Source organism: Sciurus vulgaris (assembly GCF_902686455.1).
Source record: "Sciurus vulgaris genome assembly, chromosome: 2".
NCBI classification, from domain to species: Eukaryota; Metazoa; Chordata; class Mammalia; order Rodentia; family Sciuridae; genus Sciurus; species Sciurus vulgaris.
In genome coordinates this window covers 67,359,151-67,381,339 of record NC_136462.1, presented here as the reverse complement: position 1 = coordinate 67,381,339, position 22,189 = coordinate 67,359,151, and the positions used below count along the sequence as shown (strand labels likewise).

The 22,189-nt window shown below is 42.6% G+C and overlaps 2 pseudogenes across 2 annotated transcripts; one reads left to right on the top strand and one right to left on the bottom strand.

The window, feature by feature from the left end:
- Positions 1-1,674: 1,674 nt before the first annotated feature.
- On the bottom strand, positions 1,675-7,825 carry LOC306653636 (torsin-1A-like; annotated as a pseudogene). Its single transcript has 3 exons — positions 7,772-7,825; positions 4,911-5,542; positions 1,675-2,048 (listed from the first exon to the last, which is right to left on the bottom strand). The product of its transcript is annotated as a torsin-1A-like (transcript).
- A 7,442-nt stretch (positions 7,826-15,267) lies between these two features.
- LOC306653635 (large ribosomal subunit protein uL11-like) lies at positions 15,268-16,052 on the top strand (annotated as a pseudogene). Its single transcript has 2 exons — positions 15,268-15,300; positions 15,519-16,052. The product of its transcript is annotated as a large ribosomal subunit protein uL11-like (transcript).
- The last annotated feature ends 6,137 nt before the right edge of the window (positions 16,053-22,189 follow it).

Genomic DNA, 22,189 nt, shown 5'->3' with positions numbered 1-22,189 from the left:
AGTGGCATTCATCTTCATAAGAGATGAATTCTCTACAGACAGCATCTTACTTGACCTACGAAGCAGAAATCTGGACGCTAAGGGTCCGGTAGTCTAAATCCTATACGTCCCCAGGCTGGAACACCCGAGTCCTTCCCACCTGCTCGCCTCGAGCCCTTTTGTCTTCTTTTCACCGCCTGACTTTCTGCCTCTCTGCACTATTGGATCAGCCCCTTTCCCGCCGCTACAGTACTTTCCAGTGAGTCACACTGGTATGAAGGAGAGATCTGTGGGGGAACCGGTTTTTGTTGTTATTTTTGTTTTTGTTTTTTTCCTTTTCTTGGAATCGTAACCCTCCTTGGGGATATACTCTTATGTGCATTTTCATTATGCTCCATAAAAGTTGGGCCAATTACTTTGATATTCTCACAAATTTGTAACTAAGAGATTCTAAGGAGTTGGCATTGGTCCTAGAACCTGTACACTCTGAAAGGAGACTGCCTTTTGGGGCTGGCTATTTGAGGTTCTGTGTGTTTGTTGATGGGCAAGCAAAGAGACACTAACATTTAGAGAAGAGAAACAGAAGCTATAAGGATAGATAGAAAGGAGGTATGTGGGACAAAACAAAAGTGGCCATGATTTAAAGTCCAGATCAAAAATTCTACACTCACATGGATTAAAGTGGAGATTTGAAGGTCACTTTCACATACTTGATTACAAAAGGCACTATTAAATCGATTATTAGATTTTATCTGCAGGTCCATAAATAACTTCTTTCCTGACCTGGACCTAAAATAAAAACAGATCAGAGAATGCCTTTGCTCAATTTAAGATCTGATTATGTAGATCATAGTCCAGATCAAACCCCCAACACTACATCACTGTAGTACTGCTAACAAAACAGAACTATAAATCCCCTAGTGGGGAAATTATTAGGGATTTTTTTCCAAGAACAAGGAAGAAAATGATCCCTAGTACTGTAGCATGGAGTCTGGGAGTGGGTGGATTCTTTGTCTATCAAATTTGAAGAATGAAATCCACAGACACCAGGATGAGAGAAAGTAACAGGATTTATTAGAGGAATAGAAAGAAAGAAAGCAGAACTCCTGCAAGGGAAGGAATTTGTTGTCTAGTGGTTTATATGAATCTACAGGGTTAAGGAAGTTAGCCCCTAATCCAATCCTGAATAAGGCACTCATTCATTGTCCACAACTCTTGACACACCCTTTGGTCCAATCAGGTTACTGTGCTTTTTTTTTTTTTTTAAAGGGAGTATAGGCACTGGCAACATACATCTCACTAGCTATCAGTTTTTCTGCTTATTCGGGAATTGGCCTGAACTTGATGAGGCCTGGCTTGTGTCTATAGTCTCTCAGCCCTGTTACACAGAAAAACCTGACTTTGAAGGGGCCCACACTTCCTATTTGCCTGTCCCAGTTCCTTTCCTGCCTCAGTAGGTAACAGTTAATATGTTCAGTTACCAACACAGAGCAGAGGAGGACTAAAAATTCTCTCTTATGTTTCTACTGTAGATTTTACATATATGGAAGGTGTTGCACTGTGGCCTCCCAGGGTTGGGAACAAGACCCAGGAGAATTCCTGCTGCATCCAATGGGAAACATCCATTTAACTTCCCAGGAAAGAACCTAGGGCAGACTGAGCACTGAGTTTTTCTCAAAGCAATGACTTGGGCTGTCAGTCATCAAGGTAATAATTCAACTTGGTGAACATTGTCTTGCAGCCCTTGTCAGAAAAAACTCTCTCCTCCTTGGGGAAAAATGTCATCTCTTCAGCCACTCTGCTTATAATGTCCTCATCAATCTCATAGCCCTGAGTCTGCATCTCAACGCTGATGCACATTTTCAAATGTTTGTATCCCAGGGGGAGGAAGGGGACAAAATAATCAATGAGGTTTTGGTATATTAGACTGCTGTACCAGAAGCCACTATTCCTATTACTGAAGACTTACATGGACAAGGCATGCTCCATGTGCTTGAGCTTGATTTCTTCCCTCTTCTCCAGAAATCCAAAGCCACATCTGTGATCCTCTCTGCTTCAGCATTGCTAACCTGAGAATAAGAAGATGACTTTCACAGAGCATAATGAGAAGCTACTTTGAAAATCTGTATTCCAACAAAATAGAAACTACCGAAGACATTGACAAATTTCTAGAGACATATGCTCCTCCCAAACTGAACCAGGAGGACATACACGATTTAAACAGATCAATATCAAGCAATGAAATAGAAGAAGCCATTAAAAATCTACCATCCAAGAAAAGCCCAGGACCAGACGGATTCTCAGCCGAGTTCTACAAGACCTTCAAAGAAGAACTCATTCCAATACTTCTCAAACTATTCCAGGAAATAGAAAAGGAGGGTACCCTACCGAACTCATTCTATGAAGCTAATATCACCCTCATACCCAAACCAGGAAAAGACACATCAAGGAAAGAAAATTTTAGACCAATATCCTTGATGAATATAGATGCTAAGATCCTTAACAAAATATTGGCAAACCGTATCCAAAAACATATTAAGAAAATTGCGCCCCACGATCAAGTGGGGTTCATTCCTGGAATGCAAGGATGGTTTAACATCCGTAAATCAAGCAACGTAATCCATCATGTCAATAGACTTAAGGATAAGAATCATTTGGTTATTTTAATTGACGCAGAAAAAGCATTTGACAATATACAACACCCCTTCATGCTGAAAACACTAGAAAAAATAGGGATAGTAGGAACATAGCTGAACATTGTAAAGGCTATTTATGCTAAGCCCATGGCCAACATCATTCTTAATGGAGAAAAATTGAAACCATTCCCTTTAAAAACAGGAACAAGACAGGGATGTCTTCTTTCACCACTTCTATTCAACATTGTCCTCGAAACTCTAGCCAGAGCAATTAGGCAGACTAAAGAAATTAAAGGGATACGAATAGGAAAAGAGGAACTTAAGCTGTCACTATTTGCGGATGACATGATTCTATATTTAGAGGATCCAAAAACCTCCTCCAGAAAACTTCTAGACCTCATCAATGAATTCAGCAAAATAGCAGGCTATAAAATCAACACGCATAAATCTACAGCATTTTTATATGCAAGCGATGAAACAGCTAAAAGGGAAATGCGGAAAACAACTCCATTTGCAATAGCCTCAAAAAAAATAAAATACTTGGGAATCAATCTAACCAAAGAGGTAAAAGATCTCTACAATGAAAACTACAAAACACTGAAGAAAGAAATTAAGGAAGACCTTAGAAGATGGAAAGATCTCCCATGTTCTTGGATAGGCAGAATTAATATTGTCAAAAGGCCATACTACCAAAAGTGCTACACAGATTCAATGCAATTCCAATTAAAATCCCAATGACGTACCTCACAGAAATAGAGCAAGCAATCATGAAATTCATCTGGAAGAATAAGAAACCCAGAATAGCTAAAGCAATCCTTAGCAGGAAGAATGAAACAGGGGGTATCGCAATACCAGAACTTCCACTATACTACAAAGCAATAGTAACAAAAACGGCATGGTATTGGCACCAAAATAGAAAAGTAGATCAATGGTACAGAATAGAGGACATGGACACAAACCCAAATAAATACAATTTTCTAATACTAGACAAAGGTGCCAAAAATATGCAATGGAGAAAAGATAGCCTCTTCAACAAATGGTGCTGGGAAAATTGGAAATCCATAGGCAACAGAATGAAACTAAACCCCTATCTCTCACCCTGCACAAAACTCAAATCACAATGGATCAAGGACCTTGAAATCAGACCAGAGACCCTGCATCTTATAGAAGAAAAAGTAGGTCCAAATCTTCAACTTGTTGGCTTAGGATCAGACTTCCTTAACAGGACTCCCATAGCACAAGAAATAAAAGCAAGAATCAATAACTGGGATAGATTCAAACTAAAAAGCTTTCTCTCAGCAAAGGAAACTATCAGCAATGTGAAGAGAGAGCCTACAGAGTGGGAGAATATCTTTGCCACTCATACTTCAGATAGAGCACTAATTTCCAGAATATATAAAGAACTCAAAAAACTCTACACCAAGAATACAAATAACCCAATCAACAAATGGGCTAAGGAAATGAACAGACACTTCACAGAAGAAGATGTATAAGCAATCAACAGATATATGAAAAAATGTTCAACATCTTTAGTAATAAGAGAAATGCAAATCAAAACTACCCTAAGATTCCATCTCACCCCAATTAGAATGCCGATTATCAAGAACACAAGCAACAATAGGTGTTGGTGAGGATGTGGGGAAAAAGGTACACTCATACATTGCTGGTTGGGCTGCAAATTAGTGCAGCCACTCTGGAAAGCAGTGTGGAGATTCCTTAGAAAACTTGGAATGGACCTACCTTTTGACCCAGCTATCCTACTCCTTGGCCTATACCCAAAGGACTTAAAATCAGCATACTACAGAGATACAGGCACATCAATGTTCATAGCGGCTCAATTCACAATAGCCAGACTATGGAACCAACCTAGATGCCCTTCAATTGATGAATGGATAAGGAAACTGTGGTATATGTATACAATGGAATATTACTCAGCTATAAAGAATAATAAAATTATGGCATTTGCAGGCAAATGGATGAAATTGGAGAATATCATGTTAAGTGAGATAAGCCAATCTCAAAAATCCGAAAGAGGAATGATCTCACTGATAAGCGAATGATGACACTTAATGGGGGGTGGGAGTGGGACAAGAATGGAGGAAGGAGGGACTGTATAGAGGGAAAAGAGAGGTGGGAGAGGTGGGGGGGAAGAAAAAAATAATGGAATGAATCAAGCATCATTATGTAAATTTATGAATATGCAAATGGTATGCTGTTACTCCATGTACAAACAGAAACAACATGTATCCCATTTGTTTACAATAAAAATAAATTTTTTTAAAAAGTAATAAAAAAAAAAAAGAAGATGACTTTCTGGTAGGAGAACTCATTCACCACATGGTAATAGTTCAGGAAAGGTTTGATGGTGTCTATGAGGCCAATGTGCATCTTGTCTATCTCATGAAAGATGAAGATGGACCTCGCACAGGCACTCACGTTGCCTCAAATCCACAACTGTAACTGATCCTTATACAGGGTGTGGGGGAAGTGCAGTGTGGCCACAAACAGGTGGACATAGTCACTGTTCAGACTGAAATTGTGAATATTCTCCACAATGATCTGTTGACAGAATTTTTGCCTGTGCCCATCAACTTGTGCAGGGAGAACATGAGAGGTTTCTTGGGTCTTGGGTTGCCTAGGAAACCAGATGTAGCCTTAAAGATGCTTTTCTGTGCTAGATGCTGTCCAAAAAACTTGTTATCCAGATCCTTCTGCAGCACCTTGGGGCTGAGGCTCCACTTCTGGCCACAGCAATCAGCGAAGGGGCGGTAGAGGCATAGGTAGGAGATGTAGCTGGTGAGCAGGCCAGCCAGGGCCGGCCCCAGGCTGATGGGCTCCAGCACCCTTGCCACTCTCGGGACCAGCAGCAGCAGGGTCAGCATGGCCCAGCCTAGCTCCAAGTCCAGACCTGTGTCACCCTGCACTAGCTTTGTGCCTCATTTTGACCCAGGCTTCAATTCCTTTTTGTGCCAATGTCAAGGAAAATCACAGCCTGAGTTGATGAGGACCTCCTGTGACCCTCCACCCTGTAGCAAAACAATGAGACTTCCTCACCCTCTTGTATAAATTTTTTTTTTCTTTTGCGGTGCTGGGGATTGAACCCAGGGCCTTGTGCTTAGGAAGCAAGCACTCTACCAACTGAGTTATCTCCCCAGCCCTCTTGTCTAAAATTTTAAGCCCTCATGCTGAGTGTGGTGGCACAGCTCAGTACTTCTAACAATTCAGGAGGCTGAGGCAGGATGAACACAAGTTCCAAGTCAGCCAGCCTGGGCAACGTAGCAAGACTCTGTCTCAAAATTAGGTGGGCCTGAGGCATTGCTCAGTGGTAGAGGGCCTCTGGGTTAAATTCAATACCAAAAATAAAATATAATAATGAAATATAAAATAAAATAATAAAATGTAAAATAAAATAAAATAAATAAGTAAAAGGGCTGGGGATATAGCTCAGTGGTGAAAAGCACCCTGGTTTCAATCCCTGTACCACTAAATAAATACATAAGGGACTGGGGATATAGCTCTGTTTGTATAGTGCTTGCCTGTCAAGCACAAAGCCTTGGATTCAACCCCCAGCACTGCAAAACAATAAATAAATATATACATAAATAAAACAATTTAACAATTTAAACAGTTAAGTGCAATCTTTTCTAACTCATCTTTTCTATCCCTTAGTCTGTTTCCCCCCACTTCTATTTCATATTGTTTGTTTGCTTGCTTACTTTTGTCTCTGTTCCATTTCTTTATTGCTACACCAAAACCACATTCAAAATATGAAGGTTTTGAGACAAATAATTAATGATTATAACAAATATGCAGTTTGGGCAGAGATTATTCTGCTCCCTGATGTACAGAATGTCAGCTGAGGACTGAAACTCTTGACCTGCATTTTCTTCACAAAGCTTAGGACTTTCTTACAACACGGCAGCCTCAGAGAAGTCAGCCTTCTTACTTGGCAGTTCAAGCCTGAAAGATGGTTCTCAGAGATCCAGATGGAAGCTGTTGGCTTCCTCTGACCTAGCCTAAGAAATTCCTGGGCATCACTTCTGTCACATTCTGTTGGTCAAGGTAGTCACTAAGGCCAACCCAGATTCAAGAAGGGGTGAATTAGACTACACCTCTCAATGGGAGGAAGAGTAAAGATATAAAAATTTACTGTTTACTATCTAAAGACATTGTGGATGACTCACCATCTAAATACAAAATGAAAATTGAACACATTAAAAAACAAATTTTCAGGTAGCCTGGATTGACTATAAGACATAACAATACATTTTAGAATTTTTCAAGAGTGTTTTTCTGTTGTTTGTGTTTTGTGTGTGTGTGGGGCTGGGGGTTGAACCCGGAACCTTGCATATGCTAGGAAAGTAGTCTACCACTGAGCTACATCCTCTGTCCTCAAGTGGTTTTGCTATTAATTTTATTCATATTTTGGTCCTGGGAATTGAAACAGAGGGTGCTCTACCACTGAACTATATCCCCAGTCCTTTTAATTTTTTTATTTTGGGACAAGGTCTCACTAAATCGTTGAGGCTGGCCTTGGCCTTGCTATACTTCTGACCTTGCTATAAGTCAGCCTTCTGAGTGTTTGGGATTACAGACATGTGCTACTGCGCTGGGCTTCTCAAATGTGTTATAACGCTGTTTAGTATTATGTATTCAGCTACTTGCATAGTGAAAGAAGTTTGTACTTTGGTTTATTTCTTCAAGTTTAAAATCTTGGTTTTATATTTTTCTTTTAGGTTTTACTGGGTTTGGTTGCTATGTCTGTTCAAGTTATTAATGACAGGCCTATTCAGAAAGATGCCACGGAAAACTTGTTGTCAAATTAGTTGGGGAAATCTTAGTACTCAATGTTTAACTGAGAGCAAGAGGGGAATCTCTTATAGTATCATGTGTTATGTGGATAAGCGCTGTCCGGCAGGCGAAAACTGAATGGGCTGAATTTCCTTTTTGCTGAAAGGAAGGTGAGACATAACCCGAGCAAGTACCCGCCACCGCAGTGGGTCCTTCCAGGACTGGACAGCAGACAGCAAGGTCCAGTCTAACTGCCGCTGGTAGACGCTGCTCTACCGGTTCTGTGCCTTAGTAGGCGGGGTGTCGGGAAGGGGAAGAGTCCCGAACACGTCACCACAAAGGCGGGGTATATGTAGATGACATACTCGCAGAGGCTGCCGGTCCCGCTCATCCAGGGACTCCACGTTCTGAGGGGGCATCATCTGAATGATGTTGGGGTAGTTTCCCGAGAATCAAGTATAGTGAAAAGAGTGCTAAGGGTATAATGGTGCGGAGACCTCAAGGAAGAGTTGACCGTGACTTTAGAGTGAGGCGGATGCAAGGGTGTAGTTCGAGGCGACACAAGCAACTCATACTTACCTGGCAGGGGAGATACCATGATCACGAAGGTGGTTTTCCCAGGGCGAGGCTTATCCATTGCACTCCGGATGTGCTGACCCCTGCGATTTCCCCAAATGCGGGAAACTCGACTGCATAATTTGTGGTAGTGGGGGACTGCGTTCGCGCTCTCCCCTGATACTTATGTTTAATAGCAGATTTGCTTTTGTGAGGTTATGGAGTTTTGGTTGTTAAGTTGTTTTTTTGTTGTGCTTGCGCAGCAGCTTTTAATTTTGCGCTTTAGCAAATCGTAGAAAGCTAAGAAACAGGTCACCTTTGTATGTGTGAGAGTAGGATTTATGTGAGTAGCCAACACGGCGAGAGACGCTGGTATTCCTCAAAAAGATAGTATCTATTATTTGCACAAGCGAAGAATACTGGGAAAGAAAAAGACTCTGGCACGAATCTAGGGGTTTGGGCGTTAGGTAACTTTTTTTTAACCGAAAGTGAGGCTAACGTTTTTATGTAGCTGATTTGACAAATCTTGGAACGTGTCTAAATATTACTGGTAGAGCAAAGAAAGTTGGAAATGTGTTAATGCTACAAAAGGAAAAACCACTTAGAATATGCAGCTACGAACCTCTATGTGCGTGGCGTAGTGAATTCGTTGTCAAAACAATTATTTTAATTTTTTTCTGACCTGCTGTCTTGAAATGAAAAGCATATATCCAACTGTTGTTTTCACTTTGATAGCTAATAATGATCTCAAATAAGAGATTGAGTCTTTTTAATGCTGGTACAGCAGTTTAGAGATATTTAGGTTCTCCCAGTACCACGACATCCAGAACTGAGAAATAATGCCATTGATCTATAGTCTAATCCCAGATTTTTACATTTTTATTTGTGGTGCTAGAACTCAAACCCAGAATCTCACACACATCTCTGCCAGTGAGCTATCCACTCACCCCTAATCCCAGTTCCATGAGCAGCATGTTTTGTTACTATGACAAAAGAAATAGGTTTTTCAAAATTTGGAATCAGCAAAATTGAGAAAGTGCCTACAGTTGATTTTAACTTCAAAACTTTCTCAGATTCTAGGATCCATACCTGAGGATCTGGAAATTATGTTAAAATCTCGTCAGTTTTTTCCTCCTCTGCAAAAACCAGGACCCACTATCTATAATACCTTACTATTGTCTACATTGATTTCTGTTCCTGCCCCCATTCCCAGGAGGGTGTTGGAGGGGAATTAAGCATGAGGTTCACCACTGAGCTAAATCCCTAGCCTGTTAGTTTTATAGTAGTCAGTTTGAAAAATTAGATTTAACATTTTGTGGTTTTGAGTTGACAACACATCCTCTAAACATTTTACTTCAAATTGGTAATACTGCAACGTCTAGAAAGATATATTTGCCTACAAACAAGAAATTGTGAAAAAGCCAAAGTGTAAGATTTATGGTGCTCTCAGACCACAAACTCATATTTATACATTGAATATGTATCCCTCTGATGGGACAAATTTGTATTCCTATAAGTAACAGGGGAAAGTAAGAGTCCTGAAATCTTTTGCCATAAATACCATAAGTATTTTACTTATGGTAAATACCATTATTATTTTACTTATGGCAGAATTTTGCCTTAAGTAAAAGTAAACAAGAATTTAGATTCATCCACTAAAGAGAAAGAAAAACAAGACAGATCTACTATAGACAAAAATTTTGCAAACGATTAAATCCATAGTTCAGAATAATTTGTCTTAGGATCTACAGTAGTTTAACAACATATTTACTTCTCTAATATCCTATGTAAATCAATACAGTGATGTAGTGGTCAACAATCAGCTTTGCTTCTTTACAGGTTAAGCACCTGTTATAATTCAGATCTGGAATGTCCCCCCCCAAGACTCATATGTGAAGGTTTGGTCACCAATGCAGCAACAGTGCTCAGAGGTAAGACTTTTGGGAAGTAATTGTATCATACAGATGCTGACCTCATCAGTGGATTAAATAATTCAATGGCAATATTGGAAAGTGATGGAAACTATAGGAGTTAGGCCTAGTTGAAGGAGTGGGTCCTTGGTGGCATGCCCTTGAGGACAATTGTGGAGAGCCGTGACAGAGGATGGGAGAGCAGTGACTGAGATGGGGGGTCTCTGATGCCCTCATGACTGTGGCATGCCTGGAGCCTGGGAATGTTTCTGTGCAAGTGAAGCCAGAATTAAGGACAGGTAGTTAGTGTAGAAATAGGGAATCAGGTCAATTCGGGGAAATGAAGCCATGAAGCCATCTGCCTCTGGAAGTTGGAGACTGCCCCTGGAAGAATGGAATGTCAAGGATCTCCAGAGCCCACTGATTACCAAATTTACCTGCCATTATCAAGGACTGCAAGCAAGGAGCTGTTAATTAATGCCCCCTGGGCCCTTGTCTGCCTGAATCACCTTGGCCCTCCCCCTGCCCATGGCTTCTCACTTAATGCAAAACCAGGCCTAGTCACTTAGGCAGGAAGGAGAGATAAGGGGGGAGAGAACTGGAGAACAAAAGAGAATTCAACCTATAAAAGATGTAGGGTGCGCTCACTTCTTGGGAACATCAGCCATGGCCCCCTTCTTCCTGCTGGGAGAAGTCTGTATTATTAGCTTTAAATAAAACCTGCTTAATATGCTTGCCTCGGCGTGCTTCTCTAGTGTTCAATCTTCAACATTAGAAGGAGCAGAACTCGTCACCGGTAAACGGCGATATCACAAGGGCACAGGATGCTTAGCTGCTGTGGCAATGCCCTGCATGAGGAGGTTCTGTGCAAGAGCCCTATCAGGTCTGACCTTGATCTCAGGCACACAGCTCCCGGTGAAAGAATGGACATTTTTTTAAGCTGTCTGTTTTATCTCAACTCCCTAAGGTCTCCCTCCCAGTAACGGGAACAAAGCCCTTTTATAAAGCTGTTCCAGGAAACAGCCCCAAACAGATAGTAAAAGAGTAAATTGAGCCTGATAGCAAGATAGTGCTCAAACAGTAGGATTACCAGAAACTATTGACCAGAATCTACACCCTGTTGTAAAACATTGTGAAATATGTTGTATGTTATCAGCAAACCCAGACCCCCTTTGAAATTTCCCGGCAGCTTTGTTCCCCATTTTTCTTTTTTTTTTTCCTCCTTTTCCCCCTTTCATGTGCGACCCCTCCCGATGTGTGGTTTCTGCCTTTATAAACCTACAAGATTTTCTGCTAGGGATTCGACTCCTCGAGTCGGGTCCCAGCACACTGGAATAAACACCTCTTGCGGTTTGCATCAAGTGACGCCTCCTGAGGTTGATTGGGGTTGCTGTGGATCCATGGGACAGAGTTGGGGTTTCCTTTTTGGGGGCCTTACACCGGGAAGGAAGGAATTCTTAGGCAAGACAACCGCAATGTTTCATCTGCTCGGCTTCTACAGTTCCTGCCCGCCTTACAGTAACTTTAAACAATGGACTTTCTTGAGAGCTACACAAAGCTTCTAATATTGCACTTTGCAACCATGGATTGCTACTGCGGAAAAGCAACATAGATGTCCTAGTTTCTGTAAGCTTTCCTGAATACAAAGAATAATGGTTGCATAGTTTTTAACCTGATAATGAGACATATATAACAAATAAAGATTGCTGGTGAAACTCCTTAGATCTGCATCTCCATCAGAGAGCAGAGCTGCATCTGATTCCAGCTTAATCTTCAAAATCTGTGTCTGTGAATGTTTATTTTCCAATCCCCCTTCGCCCCTCACCAGACCCAAGAGTTTGGTCACACTGGTCACGATAGACTGTAGCTTGTCCCTCATTTCCCTGGTTTTTCTTTTGCTCTTTTTCTCCCTTTGCCCCACTCCTTTCTTCCTTCTTAGTTGTTAGGACTTCAGCAGCTTTCCTCCACCATGAACTTCCACCATGATATTGGCTCACCTAAGCCCAGAGCAATGGAGCTAGCCAACCACAGACCTCTGAGATTGAACCAAAATAAGCCTGTCTTCCTCTAAGTTGTTTCCCCTAGGTATTCAGTCACAGTGGTGAAAGGATGATTAACAGTGCCCTTTTAAAATTATCTCTCATTTTTCTAAATATTTTATAATTTGTTTTATTCTTTCAGATTGAATTTTCAACAAAGGATTAGAGTTTTACACCTGACTATGGCTGGTTCTTTTGGTAACTTATAGATTGTATTTCTCGAAATAGTGTTATTTATTCTCTAAAGTCCAACACTATGTGCCTTTTTTCTTTCAGAAAGCATCAAGTTACCAGGTGGGTACCTCTCTCTCTAGGAGGCACAAAAACGTGTATCCCCAAACAGTGCAGGTAGTGTTATTTGCTAAAGAAACTGTCCCTCATCCTCTTCCCAGGAGCTGGTTTGAGGTAGAGAGATAAAGAGATACTAGAATATCAGAGGGATCAGGGACAGGAGAAAAGAGGAAAGGGATCCTGCGATCAGACTTCCTTAACAAGACTCCCAAAGCACAAGAAATCAAAGCAAGAATTAATAAATGGGATGGATTCAAACTGAAAAGCTTTTTCTCAGCAAAGGATACAATCAAGAATGTGAAAAGGGAGCCCACAGAGTGGGAGAAAATCTTTTCAACAAGCACTTCAGATAGAGCTCTAATCACCAAAATTTATAAAGAACTTACAAAACTTTACACCAAAAATACAAAGAACCCAGTCAATAAATGGGCCAAGTAACTGGACAGACACTTTACAGAAGACATACAGGTGATTAATAAATATATGAAAAAGTGTTCAACACTTCTAGTAATTAGAGAAATGCAAATTAAAACAACTCTAAGATTTCATCATCCTCTAATTAGAATGGCTATTATCAAGAACACAAACAATAATAGATATTGGCGTGGATGTGGGGGAAAAGGCACACTTTTACATTGCTGGTGGAGTTGCAAATTGGTGCAGCCACTCTGGAAAGCAGTGTGGAGATTCCTTAGAAAACTTGGAATGGAACCACCTTTTGACCCAGTTATCCCACTCCTCGGCTTATACCCAAAGGACTTAAAATTAGCATACTACAGTAACACAGCCACATCAATGTTTATAGCAGCTCAATTCACAATAGCTAGATTGTGGAACCAACCTAGATGCCCTTCGACAGATGAATGGATAAAGAAACTGTGGTATATATACACAATGGAACATTATTCAGCCATAAAGAAGAAGAATATGGCATTTGCAAATAAATGGATGGAATTGGAGAATATCATGCTAAGTGAAATAAGCCAATCCCCAAAAAACAAAACCTGAATGTTTTCTCTGATAAGTGGATGATGATACACAGTGGGGGTGGGGGTAAGGGAAGAATGAAGGATGGATTGTGTAGAGGGAAATGATAGGGAGGGAAGAGAGGGTGGGGATATGAAAGACAGTGGAATGAGACAGACATCGTTACCCTATGTACATGTATGATTACAGGAATGGTATGAATCTACATCATGCACAACCATAGAAACAAAAATTTATACCTCATTTGTGTACAATGAATCAAAATTCAGTCTGTAAAAATAAAAAATAATAAAAAAGGGATCCTGAGAAAGAGAAATTGTAGTTCTCACGTCACCTCTTAAACTTTTCTCAATTGTTCCTGTTTATCCCAGATCATTTTTAACTTCCCTCTTAAGAGTGATACTCATCCTATATCAGGAATCCATGTGCTCAGCCCATCTAAGAATCCCTACAAATACATTAATTTATCCAGATCAAAGGAACTCAGGCCACTGTAGGACTGGATTCTCATATGTATGCCCAAACATGAGATATATTACCCATTTAAGAGAGAGACTTTCCAAAAACATTTCTAGCCTCCTATATTTTTCTTCTTTCAAGCTGATAGTGATCCTGATGAGGATTTTAGAGCATATATTAGTTGTGCTTACTCAATAACATCTCAATTTTGGAGAAAGTGGTTTCTCTGACTAGTATTCCAAATGAGAGAACAATAGATGCTACTTTTCAACTCCTCGGGATCTCTTACTTGACTGTTTTATGCCCACAAGATTATTAGTTGACCCACTCAAATCAGGAACTGCCAGAACCATCCCATTCTGGTCACCAGAACATTGGGGGAAATAAAATTTCCTATGCACTTAAAAAGCACTAAACCTAAACTGTGATGGGTATCACAGGCAAACTATGGCTGCCATAACAGATTTGGAGGCGTAAACAATGAAACAATTTTCTCCCAGTTCTGGAAACTGGAAATCCAAGATGAAGGTGTGATAGGTTTGATTTTTTCTGGTGCCTCTCTTCTTGGTTTGCAGATGGACACTTTCTTTCATGTCCTCAAAAAGTCTTTCTTCCATGTGATCACAACATCCCTGGTGTCTGAACTTTCTTCCTTCCTCCCTCTCTCCCTCCCCTCCTTTTCTTTTTCTTTTTTGGAGGCAGAATCTTGTTGATTGTGTACTCTGCCCTTGAACTCTCAATTCTGCCCCAGCCTCCCCAAGTAGCTCCAACCATGAGTGTGTGCCACCACCGTTGCCTCTTTTCTGATAGACACACCAGTCAGAACCCAGGTGCAGTGGTGTGGGCCTATAGTCCCAGCTACTCTAGAGGCTAACACAGGAGGATCATTTGAACCCAGGAATTCAAGGCCAACCCGAGCAACAATATAGTAAGACCCTGTTCAAAAGGGGGGGAAAATGTCTTTACCCAAAAAGAAAAATTTTGAAACTCATCTCCATGACAGCAAGTCGTTGCAACTGAGAGCCTGCCAGCTTAGTTTAACTCCCAGGGATATAGGACAATGCTGCCTTTCTTGACATTTACATCTCAAAGAGGGAGGTTTTATTTATGTATACATGTATGTATGTTTGGTATTGAGGGTTGAACTCACGGGCGCTCTACCACTAACTTATATCTCCCACCCTTTTTTTTTTTTTTTTTTTTTTTTTTTAGACACAGTCCCATTAAGTTGCTGAGGTTGACCTAGAACTTTCCATCCTCCTGCTTCAGCCTCCTGAGTTGCTGGGATTATAGGTGGGCACCACTGCAAAAGGCAGAGCTTTTAATGCCCTCAAGAAAAGTCCCAAGGTTGTAAAACTGGCAAGAAGCTTATTTAGCTGTTTTGTTTCATTTCGTTTTGTTTGTTGCTATTGGTGGTGGTGGTGTGTGTGCACACCCTCGCGCACTCAGTATGGAACCCAGGCCTTAGTACACCCATGCCCAACCCTTATTTAGCTGTTAAAAAATTTAACACTCCAGATTTAAAACTAAATTATTGGGCTTTTGACTCGGAGGAGGTCAAGGTGCAACTCTCTTCGGTCGTCCCGAATCCGGGTTCATCCGACACCAGCCTCCTCCGCCATGCCGCCCAAGTTCGGCCCCAATGAGATCAAAGTTGGTGCGTGCCCTAGCCGCGGCCTGGGGTGCGATGGAGGCTCTCTCCTCCCCTGGCCCTGCGCGCCGCGTGCCTTTCCCGCGCCGGGCTCTGGGCCCTTACCGCGCCGTGAGGCCCTGACGTGTGTCTCGTCCTTTCTGGGCCTCAGCTTCCCCTCTTGTAGATGGGGAGGGAGGATCGTACGACCTTTGGCGGCCTTGCAGCCCGCGTGCCTTAGGTGTACCTGAGGTGCACCGGAGGCGAGGTGGGCGCCACGTCTGCCCTGGCCCCCAAGATCGGCCCCCTGGGTCTGTCTCCAAAAAAGGTTGGCGATGACATTGCCAAAGCAACTGGAGATTGGAAGGGTCTGAGGATTACAGTGAAACTGACCATTCAGAACAGACAAGCCCAGATTGAGGTGGTACCTTCTGCCTCTGCCCTGATCATAAAAAAGCCCTCAAGGAGCCACCAAGAGACAGAAAGAAACAGAAAAACATTAAACACAGTGGAAACATCACTTTTGATGAAATTGTCAACATTGCCCGACAGATGCGTCATAGATCCTTAGCTAGAGAACTTTCTGGAACCATTAAGGAGATTCTGGGGACTGCCCAGTCTGTGGGCTGTAACGTTGATGGCCGCCACCCTCATGACATCATAGACGATATCAATAGTGGTGCAGTGGAGTGCCCAGCGAGTTAAGAAATACATGAGAAAATATTTTAATATTTAATAAAGGATCATCTGATGACCAGTGGGTTATATCCTTGAATGAGCTGGCTCCTTGTTTCTTGGGTGATCAGTGTGGGCCACAGTGGCAGAACCTGTGAAGTACTCTGGTAATGCATTCTGCCATGTATAGCATAAGCTCAGAAGACAAGTGGAAAGCTGGTTTTTATGTATGCTTGAACATTCTTAGCCAAAAAATAATAATAATATTAGTTGCAAATGGAAAAAAAAAAAAAAACTAAATTATTGGGACAGGGGAAGTAAATCAGTAGCAGAGCCAGGGCACGTGTAGGTAAGGTCCCAGAGACTGATATAATAAAAACAATTATCAAATTTAACGGCTTCACCGTCAGATTCCCAATGTCATGTTCGAAACAATTTCTTCTAAATTCCTTGAAAGCTGATTACAAATTTGGTGTAGAATATTTCTGGATAAGCAAAGCAGTTTAGCCTAGGTTTTTTTCTCAGGTTTGACTTCTAGACCACCTCTTATACATCACACTTCTCCCAAAAAAGCGAAAAAGTTTTTCTTAAGAGTTGATGGGATGTTGCTTGCATACAAGTCTCTGATTTTTGTCTGGGGACATGATCAGAAACAGAAATAGTGTTTCCTTCCAGTTTTAGTGAAAAGTGTCTAGCTGGTGAGAACTCTGCGGCTCTGAGCCTAAACTCCCAGATACTTCCTATTCGCTCATAAACCTTCTTTGTACGCAGCAGGGCTGCACTACCTTAGCGCCTACAAATCAGAGAGACGAATAAGCCAAAAAGAACACCGCAGGGCGCGAAAAGTAAGTCACTCTATTTTTAGAAACCAAGCATAATCAGGGGAGAGCGCGAACGCAGTCCCCCACTACCACAAATTATGCAGTCGAGTTTCCCACATTTGGGGAAATCGCAGGGGTCAGCACATCCGGAGTGCAATGGATAAGCCTCGCCCTGGGAAAACCACCTTCGTGATCATGGTATCTCCCCTGCCAGGTAAGTATGAGTTGCTTACCAACCCTCGATCCACACCCTGGCGCCCGCTCTACTCTACACTCACGGTCATCTCTCTCACTTAGCCTCTCCACCTTCCCCCCACATCAGATGCCCCTCTCTCTGCTTTTGCAGCTCAGAAACAAATCACCAAGCACAATTCGGATAATGCCCACGCAGAACGTGGGGGCCCGGATTGAGCCCGACCAGCAGCCTCAGCGTGCGTGCTCATTTACATGCGCCACGCCCTTATGCTGACGACCTCGGAACGCAGGTCTAAGCGGCTCCGAAGTCCCGCCTACCTAAGGCGTAAAGAGAAGAGCGCTCTGTGTAGGGTGTGTGGAATCGAGATGTGTGCGGTGCGGACTTACTTTTTGTCTCTTTTCCATACAGGAATTTTTTTTTTTTTTTTTTTTTTTTTTTTGTGGCACTGTGGATTTAACCGAGGGGCTCTTTGTCGCCGAGCCATATTCTCGGTCCTTTATTTTGTTTTACTTTATTTTGATTTTTATTTATTAAAAAAATTTTGTGGGGGTGGAGGGAAGGAAAAAAATAACAATGAATCAAGCAACATTGCCCTATGTAAATTTATGATTTTTAATAAAAAATTTTTGTGGGCTCCCCAGCCCCCAAAATGTAGCTCAGTTGGTAGCGTGCTTGCCACGTAAGCACAAGGCCCTGGGTTCCATCCCCAGCACCGCAAAAAAAAAAAAAAAAAAAATTTGTAGTTGTAGATGGGTAGCATGCCTTTTTTATGTTTATGAGGTGCTAAGGATAGAGCCTGAAGAACCTCCAAAAAGGAGACCTCTAACTCTATCCCTTGGATCCAAGGCAACCCCAATCAACCACAGGAGGCGTCACTTGATGCAAACCGTAAACGGTGTTTATTCCAGCGCGCTGGGACCGACTGGTGACTCACGCAGGAGTCCAAGGGTCGAGTCCCTAGCAGAAAATCTTACAAGTTTATAAAGGCAGAAAACCACACATCGGGAGGGGTTGCACATGAAAGGGAGAAAAAGGGGAAAAAATGGGGGAACAAAGCTGCCAGGAAATTCTAAAGGGGGTCTGAGTTGTCTGATAACATGCAACATGTTTTACAATGTTCAACAACAGGGCGTAGATTCTGGTCAATAGTTTCTGGTAATCCTACTGTTTGAGCACTATCTAGTTATCTGGCTCAATTTACTCTTTTACTCTCTGTTTGGGGCTATTTCTTGGAACAGCTTTAGGGGCTTTTTTCCCATTACTGGGAGGGTGACCTTAGGGAGTTAAGACAATGGGAGGGAGACCTTAGGGAGTTGAGATAAAGCAGCTTAAAAAAATGTTCATTCTTTAAAACAGTTTTTAAAAAGTTCATTCTTTCAAGCCCAGTGCCTCACATTTGCTAGGGAGGTGCCCTGCCACTGAATCCCTTGTTTTAATTTTTTTTATTAAAATTTTTATTTTTACAGGCTGCATTTTGATTCATTGTATACAAATGGGGTACTACTGGCATTAGCAGCCACCCGTATTCTGCCCCTCCCACACACGCCATTTTACAAACCAGACATCAGTCTGTGAACATCCTAGCCAGCCATTGGTCCGATGGTCAGCCTGCAAACATTCTCTGCAGTCATTGGTCCAATGTTATTAGCCCGCAAAATTCAACTACTTGAGAATAGCTACACCGCCATTCTCATTCTCATTCATATTTTCTCTCTCTCTCTCTCTCTCTCTCTCTCTCTCTCCCTCCCTCCCTCCCTCCCTCTCTCCCTCCCCCCTCTCCCCCCCCACCCCTACCTCTCTCTTCTCTCACTGTTCATCTGCCTAATAAAATCTCTTGCATGAATTCTTGCGTCCAGAGTGTTTTTCTGGGCACTTTTCTGTCTCATTCTGTCTTTCCTTGCCCCACCCCCTCATTTTTATTTTGAGAAAGGATCTCAGTGGGATGGAAAGAAGAACGGACACACTTGTCCAGTGAGTGGACGCTTTCCTTGCTATGTTATTCAAATTTTCTTTCACTGCTGAGTTCAGGCAACTATATAGTCCCAAAGGAAAAATTAATGGGGATTGAAAGTTTCATGTTAAATTGGTGAAAAACTCTAATATTAGTATTTAACCTTTGACCCTTGCCTCTCATTTTTCCTGAGAGACTGAATTGGTCTGTGTACCACAGCCACGGTAGGCATCTCAAGGGGTGGGCAGCAGGCCACGAGATCCTGTCTTCTAGGTCTTAGACCGTCTGCACCCACCCTCGCCTGCTCCGCCCCACCCGGCGACCACTGAGATTCCTGTGCACAATGGGCGAAGTGTCGAAGGGTATCTTGCAAACCAAGGGACTAGAAACGCCACACTATCGTAGTAGGGGAGTAGATTACTCTTTCAGGCCACCCAATCTCTAGATTTCTCTTCTGCTCTGTTTTGTTTCACAGCACCAACCGGCTACAGGGTCACATTACTGATTTTGTTCACATCTGGGAGGAGGCGCGACTAGCGTGGGGCGGGGCGGTGTCTGAGACTGCCCGCCACAGAAGAAACTGTTCTAGAAATAAGTGAACGTTAAAGAATGCCAAAAAAATTCCTGTATGGAAAAGAGACAAAAAGTAAGTCCGCACCGCACACATCTCAGCTCCACACACCACACCCAGAGCGCTCTTTTCTTTACGCCTTAGGTAGGCGGGACTTCGGAGCCGCTTAGACCTGCGTTCCGAGGTCGTCAGCATAAGGGCGTGGCGCATGTAAATGAGCACGCACGCTGAGGCTGCTGGTCGGGCTCAATCCGGGCCCCCACGTTCTGCGTGGGCATTATCCGAATTGTGCTTGGTGATTTGTTTCTGAGCTGCAAAAGCAGAGAGAGGGGCATCTGATGTGGGGGGAAGGTGGAGAGGCTAAGTGAGAGAGATGACCGTGAGTGTAGAGTAGAGCGGGCGCCAGGGTGTGGATCGAGGGTTGGTAAGCAACTCATACTTACCTGGCAGGGGAGATACCATGATCACGAAGGTGGTTTTCCCAGGGCGAGGCTTATCCATTGCACTCCGGATGTGCTGACCCCTGCGATTTCCCCAAATGTGGGAAACTCGACTGCATAATTTGTGGTAGTGGGGGACTGCGTTCGCGCTCTCCCCTGATTATGCTTGGTTTCTAAAAATAGAGTGACTCACTTTTCGCGCCTTGCGGTGGTCTTTTGGGTTTACGTGCTTGTCTGGTTTGTAGACACCAAGACAGCGCAGTGCTTGGAGTTTTGGGAGACATTTGAGCCAGCATAGACTAAGAGAAGCAGAAACCAGCTGGAGACACTTGTCGCGGAAGTGGGAACGTGAGTTGATTTTAGACTGCGATCCTGATACATCTTGCAGTTTCTCCAGAGAATCCGCTGACTTCCCCTTTTTCTTTCCTCCTCTCTCTTCCACCCTTTGGAGTCTCTGGATTACAACCATGTGCCACCGTGTGGCATCTGCAGGGAATTAAAAATACCAATCTTTTTTGCCTATAAAGTCTTTTCTTCCCCAGATTTTTTTACTTGCAAGTCAGTGAAGCTTACATGTGTACTTGGCTCAAGTTAGCCATGGTAGAGAAGCCTCGCTGAGAATAACCTGTTCCGAACAGCTGCACCAGTCCGAAACTGCGACCCTTGACTTTGTGAGAATTCTGCCTAAGCTGCCTATATTGTTTTAATTACCTGTAGTCAAGGTTATATCATACGTAACAGATATCATCTCAGCCCCCGTTTTTACACTGAAGATCATTTCAAGGGGGAAAGGATGGGTGTGAATGGGTGTGGATTGGGGGGGGGTGGGGGGGGGGGGGGGGGGTGGGGGTAGACAGGTTCTCATTTCTGTCTATTCAGAAACATTCAAGTAGGATTTCACACCCTCGTTTTATATTCCAAATCCTTCCCTGTTCCCTTAAGTCATTTTGTTGTTTTGTGGTGCTGATTGAGCTACATCCCCAACCTTTTGAGATTTTCCCTAAATTGCTGAGGAGTATAAAACTTATACTCCTCCTTAGCTTCCTAGACGCCTCAAACTTATGCTCCTCCTTAGCCTCCTAAGCAGCTGAGATTACAAGTGTGTCCAGTTTTTCTTTTTAAATCAACTGCTAATTCTAATTCATTCCACAGTTCAGAAAGACCAGTTTGACCTCAACGTATACAGTTTTACTGTAAGACATTAAGAATATTGTACAAAATTCTCTCAGCTAACTCGACATCTCACCCAGCCTTTTGCCGTCACTGAATCAATCCACTATCTTCTGCAATTTCAGTTCTGGCCTCTTCACCTGCACTGCATAAACTTCTCTTCCTAAATTCCCAGGTTCCACCCCATAGTTGACTCAAGCTTCTTCCGCTGCTTGGACTTCTCTTCCTCCTGAAGAACACAGTCATCACCTGAGATGCCCTATAACTCCACACGGTGAACTCTGCTTCTTGGCTCCCAAGGAGCCATCTTGGAATAGTAATTGCATACAGTAAATGTCCATGCAGAACCTCCTCTCTACTGTTGTCTTCCCATTTCATCTCTGTATCTCCTAGGTACATGATGGTCACCAAATATTAAATGAATGCTTCAACTCAACAAGTGAATCCAGGATTGGCTATTTTTATCAGGGAGCTGAGCTTTGAAAAAATCGTTCTGAGGGCACAAAAAAACCCTTAGTATATCCATGATGGAGTTATATCCAGTATCTTACATGAAGGTTTTGTGAGGCCTTGAGTAGCACAACAGTTAACTCAGTATGTATAAAGCACTCTCCCTTCTTCCAGCACACATTCTAATATGTACTGTTACCCATTTACCTCCATCCCTACAAGCACTCTAAAAATGTAAACCAGGAGGGGTGTGGTAAAGTGGTAAAGCACTTGACTAGCATACAGAGGCTTTGGGTTCAGTCCCATTGCCACCTGGGAGCTGCAGGGAAACACACAAGGTAATTCATTTGCTTGGTGTTGTGGTACACACCTCTCTCTGATCCTAGCTACTCAGGAGGTTAAAGTTGGAGGATAACAAATTTATGGCCAGCCTGGGCTTACCAAGACCCTATCTCAAAATTTAAAGGGGGGGCAGCAAGGATGTAGTTCAGTGGTAGAATGCTTGCCTAGCATGCTCCAGGTCCTAGGCTCAATCACTATACTATAACAACAATAAAAAAAGATCAGGGGCCAAGGGATGTACTCCCTTTTACATCATCCCCAAAGAAATAATAGCCAATGGGTAAGTAAAACACTAT